The sequence below is a fragment of the Prionailurus bengalensis genome, chromosome C2 (assembly GCF_016509475.1).
Source record: "Prionailurus bengalensis isolate Pbe53 chromosome C2, Fcat_Pben_1.1_paternal_pri, whole genome shotgun sequence".
Taxonomy (NCBI): domain Eukaryota; kingdom Metazoa; phylum Chordata; class Mammalia; order Carnivora; family Felidae; genus Prionailurus; species Prionailurus bengalensis.
In genome coordinates this window covers 59,390,886-59,396,999 of record NC_057350.1, presented here as the reverse complement: position 1 = coordinate 59,396,999, position 6,114 = coordinate 59,390,886, and positions in this window count along the sequence as shown.

Below are 6,114 nucleotides of genomic sequence, written 5' to 3'. Positions count from 1 at the left end.
CATTTTCTGGAGTATGGTTAATATTGAAGTTCACACCTTCTGGACTTCTAGAGCCTTGGTGATAAAAACAACTCAAGAGTAGGGTGAATAATGGCTCAATGGGCCGTGACTGATGATCTCAGTATTCAATAATGTATAGAAATTCCAGAAAAAGAGAAGTGTCTTGAAAAGAACCTTTGTTTTTCAGCCATTAACTCCCATTTTCCTGCAGGATTGCTTTCCTTTCCCCCTTTCTTCTTCTTGGCTGCTCTGTACTTAATGGTTTGAGGTGTGCAGATAGTGGAGGTGGTTGATGAGTACTCTTAACTTCATGACAAAGTGAAGGACAGTTAAATGCTAACTACTTCTCTTTAGTTCTCTCAAAGCTGGTGCAAAGACCCAATGCCAGACTTTCTCTTAGTTTCAGATATGTTATTAGGAACTCAGGAACGAAGTTTAGGGCAGTGAGAGGCAAAGGGCCAGTTGTTATAGAATTCAGTAGTGTCATAAAATGGCCACTGGACTTAGGAAAATAGCTGGTCCATGCTCTGCCATAGTCCGTGTGTGACCTGAGGCAAGTCACTTTACCTTTGTGACTCAGTGCCACATCTACAAAATGAAAGAGTAGGAATAGATTATATAAGTTCTTGTCTAACTCCATGGTATTTTGAATCTTCCTTTTGCCTTTAGGAAGCAGGATGCTAAACTCAAGAGATTTAAACTCTTAGAGAATCCAGACTTCATAGTTCAGATTCCAGTTCCAGATTTTTATGGGAACAGGAAAACATATTAACTTCTTTCCAGCATGGTGTACTTTTCCAGCTGAGACCCAAGGGGCTTATCACCTCTAACATAGAAACCTTCATCATCTCCACACAGCCAGACTGGAGCTTCCAAGGACACTCAGGCTGGCAAAGACTGAGCATCCTGAACATTGAAGGAATCCCTCCAACAAAGCACACACTTGTTCTCCAACACAATTACCTAATGTGGTCACTGCATGCATCACCTCTCCGATATCCTGAAGCTTCTACAAACTGGGAAATCCCTGGAGAAACTTCAGAGACCTTCAATATTACCACTTTCCTTCTAGAAAGCAAAAGAATGACCTTCCATCCTCCAATCCATGGGTTGATACATGTGGCAGAGATGCTGGGTGAAGGGGTGGGGTGATTTTAAAGAGCTAAAAGTGACTCTGGGCAACATTTTTTTTGATTTTCCACCTCCAACATAAGAATTTTTTTCATCTCTCCCAGCCCTTTTCCCTTTCCCAGGGCACTTTCCCATGATCCATTCTGGCTCAGAGATGGCTACAATTGATTAGGCATAACTTATAGGCTAAAGGTGCCATCCATTCTAGGAATATCTAGAGTGCAAAGGAAAATCCTTGAAGGAGAGAGGTAGGAAACAAACCACTTCTGGAAGATTGCCAATCCCTGGAAGCAAGCCTCACTTTTCTTCCCAAAAATGTAGAGAAAGAATTAAATTCTGCCTGCAGACTTCACCATCATTCCATTTGTCTCCTCCAGTCCTTTTTTCTATCTTTAGCTTACTTCTTTGTGATGAGCACTCTTTAGAGATCCAAAGTAGGCTAGGGTAAGCAGAGGCTGGAATACTCCCAAATTTGGCAACACCTGATCCACAATTGCTGAAATTCTTGATGTGTGCAAAGAACCATCTGGTCATTCTGGTTCTTAATCCAAGATACTAGCTTGTAGATTAGACTCAAGTTATATGATGATTCAAACATTTATTGTATTTTATACTATTTTCTGTGTAGTCTGCTAGAAATCAGGAGCACAAAACTGAAAAAAAAAAAATTTTTCCCTGCACAGACGAGTAGAGAACAGTCATATACATTTAATTATATAACACTGTGTATGGATAATCAATGATAGGTCCTCATTTTGGGTGAGGGGGGGTGGGTGAGGGGTGAATAAGAGACCAGGGAAAGATGAGTGATGATAGTTCTTCAGTATTTTGGAGTCTAGAATTACAAATTGCTCTGTCAGTCAGGCTCCAAATGATGTGAGCAAGTGCCTCATATTGACTCTATTGTCACCAAGGTCAAGGGCTTTGGGTACTCACAGTGCTTCTCCTAGAAACTTCTTCCCTCTCCCAGATTTAAGAAGTTGTCTGGATATCCATGGGAAGATGGTGGCATTAATTCATTTGTCAACACCACCCTTTCCCTGAAATAAACCAAAATGAACAAGCATCAGTGAATTTATAGAAGAAAACTACCTCAAGATTGAAACTAGATTAGGGAGGGAGGGAGGCAAACCATAAGAGACTCTTCAAAACTGAGAACAAACTGAGGATTGATGGGGGGTGGGAGGGAGGGGAAAGTGGGTGATGGGCATTGAGGAGGGCACCTGTTGGGATGAGCACTAGGTGTTGTATGGAAACCAATTTGACAATAAATTTCATATTTAAAAAAAGATTTAAACTAGGGAAGGGCCTTAATCTTATGCATGAACTTTGGTAATGTGTGCCTATTCACCATCCCCAACTTGGAGAAACAGGGCAGTAGGAAAGATAAGTAATACACTTGTAGTCCATTGCTCATGCAAAGGTCAGCTGTCTGAGAACCCAAAGATAGGTGATATGGCTGGGTCCTTTTTGTCCCCCTTCTGATTCACCTAGCTTCTGTGGGAGGAAGGTGGTTTGGAGGTGAGGGTGTGTATAGATATGGAAGACAGAGTTGGTTTACAGCTAGGCTGGAAATGCTTTCTCTTTATCTCTGAGAACATGAGGATGTCTGTTTTTTGACTCTTGGCCAAGATTAGGGCAGTGGGATTTATGATGTGCTGTTTAAAGTCTGGAACACTCTGGTGATCCCTAGGGTCAGCTTCTTTAATGATGGTTTCCAACTGGCCTAAAGATTAAGAAAACCCAGCTGATTACACGGCCAGAGAGGCATAAAAGTGTTGGGAAATTCTGCTTTGAGCTCTCTCAAAGTCATGATTCCTCACACAGATCTTGGTAGCTCAGGCAGGAGACAGGGGAGATGGTGTGGTCTGCATGAACAGATGAGAACCCTACAGAGCTTAGTCAAGAGCCCTCTTTTGGACTTCCAATATCTCTGCTCCCCTTTTCTTGCCACACCATATCCTTTGCCTTTAAATAAGTGTGTTCTGTGGAGTCTGATGAGTCCTTTGAAATATACGAGTTTGGGAAATCTTTGCAGGGTGGTGTGCATATGTATATATGTGTATGTCTGTGTATATATATATACACAGACATACACATATAATACATATATATAATACATATATATTTAAATATATATAAGTATTATATTATATATAAGTATTATAAGTATGCATAAGTATTTGTATACATATGTGTATATATATAAAACTTTACGAAATATAACATTTTATATAGCATAGAACATGTATATAAGATATAAAATAATATTAAATATTTTGTGATATAGAAGTCGGTAATATAAAAATTCTAGCAGTAAATTTCACAGCTGTAGAGAAAGTTTGTGTGCTACTTTCAAGGCACTTTGCTTAATCTGACTTCTTACCAAAGCAGGGCCTCCATCTAAAGCAGAGGAACAAACTAAAACTCCCCTCCTCACAGACAGGACACTTTTTGAAACTGGCCCTCAAAGCAGAAATTTCAACCAATACAGAAGAAAAGTACTCATCACAAAGGTCCCTCGTCGCAATTTTCTATGGTCCCTGCTTCCCAGTATTCAGGTAAAGAGCAAATAAGTAAAGGAGATTCTACCTACACCATTTTGTGGCAAGTACTTGGCTTGCTTGGAGTGTTAAATTTGTTTAAAGATGGGTACACAGAAACCTTGAAAAAGGGACTCATACAAAGGGCATTCAAGCACTTAGTCTAAGAAAATAACTCACCTACAAAAGGAGAAAAAATCCATGCATAATAAAAATAGCAGGGAAACATTTAACTTCTTGGCAACACTGAACAATAAAAAAGAGATTTCTGATAGAAAAAAACGGGTGACTCAAGAAATGTTTTCCACGGGCACCTGGGTGGCTCAGTCAAGCATCCAACTCTTGATTTTGGCTCAGGTTATTATCTCACAGTTCATGAGTTCGAGCCCCGCATAAGGCTCTGCTCTGACAGAGCGAAGCCTGCTTGGGATTCTCCGTCTCCCTCTTGTTCTCTGCCCCTCCCCCACTCACTCTCTATCTCTCTAAAAAATTTAAAAAAATAGAAATATTTTCCAAGCAAGCTTTTCTTTATGTTAAATGACTATGTTTGAGCAATATGACAAGAAAAAGTGTGCAGTTAGTAAATAATTGCTAGATGCTAAAAAAAAAAAAAAAAAAAAAACCAAACAAACAAAAAAACCCAAGACCTCAGGAAGTGAATCAGCCAAAAACTCTCTCAGAAGAGAAAAACCTCTCTTGTGTCAGCTTTCAGCTGAGAGAAAAATTAGCATTAAAAAGTTATAAATGAGGAAATTATGTCACGAACAAATTAAGTTTAATTAGCTGTGATAATTGGGATTACAAACTAAAAGGCAAACTATGAATTCTTGAAAGAAGAGTTATAGCACAACAGCAAAAAATTTAATGAACTTCCAAATTGCAACATGCCTATGACAGCTTCCAAAAGGAATCACTATTTTATGCTCCACTAAGAAAGCACACTGTCAATTAAACATTCTTTTTCATGACTCAGGAGTTTTACTTTCATATTTCCTTAAAGAGCTTTTAAAGACAACATTTTATATTCTGGTTACATAACAAGGAAAGCTGTATGTTAAATAAATTAATTAAGCTATTTCTAAAGAATCTTCCCATCTCGAGCCAACGATCTTTGAATCACTTTCTGGCACAGAGCTGCAGATGTCTGAAGTTTTCCAGAGTTCTCTGTGCCCTTGAGAGAACTGATGATGATGTAGCATTCCTTAAGTTGCTCGACTGTCTCCAGGGTTTCCAAAAACTTTCAAGCTGTTGATAACCATTTTGCAAAATTCAGTGCTGACGTGTTCCTGATCTTACCAGGAGGGATCGTTGGAAGATTTTCGGACAAGCAGAGCTCTCACCCTCTCCTCAAATGGTTTTTAAGTGGTTTGCCGACTGAAATGTCATCTGGTCACACCAAATGCCCGCATACACAAGCAAAGACAACTTCATCACCACCGCCGCAAGGTGGCAGCTAGTTTAACCTGAGATTGTTTAAGGCATTCCAATTTCAGAGATGGTAATGGGAAAACATGAATCTTAGAGTAGATTAAATACAGTTTAGCAGACCTATAGAAAATTCTCGAGCTTATTAACGAAAACCGGGAATCGGGAGGACACAATATTCTATGTTCCTCAACTCTCAGTGAAAGGAGTCAATGACTGTATTTTAACTTTTGAAATTGATAATGTGTAAATAAGGTTCTAAGTTGGCTTTTTTTTAAAGTTTATTTATTTATTTTGAGACAGAGACAGCGTGATCAAGGGAGGGGAAGAGAGAGGGAGAGAGAGGGAGAGAGAGAATCCCAAGCAGCCTCCACGCTGCCAGCACAAAGCCCTACTCAGGGCTCAAACTCATCAAACTGTGAGATCATGACCTGAGATGAAACCAAGAGGGGGACATTTAACTGAATGAGCCACCCAGGCACCCCTAAGTTTGTTTTTTTTAATGTAAAAGTAATTACTAGTGATGAAATAGATTAGAAAGGTGAGTGGAATAAATTTCAAATATTACAAGAAACCTTTGAACTGGTTCAAAATATCAAACCAATACCAACTTTCTCAAAAAAATTATTGCATACTAAAGGAGCAGCCAAAATATACTTAATAATACAATAAAAATATACATTTAACAATGGAAAGAATACTATTCTCACTTTCTAACCAAGTGTATGAAAACTAGAAAGTAACAAAAATACAAAAAAAAAAAAAATCCCTCAATCCCACAGCCCTTGGCTCAAAACAGATTAGTTAGAAAATAATCATAGTACCAAATTTTAAAGTCTTTGGGGATTGGCCTAATATGTACTCATTCCAAGAAATGTTTCTACTAGTTATAAAAGTGTTCATTAATGAACAAGAAAGAATGAATGTATTTCAAACACATAAGATGGAAAAAGAACATAAAACAAATCTTAGAAAAATGGAACATAAAATAAACTTCAATAAAATGAAAATTAGA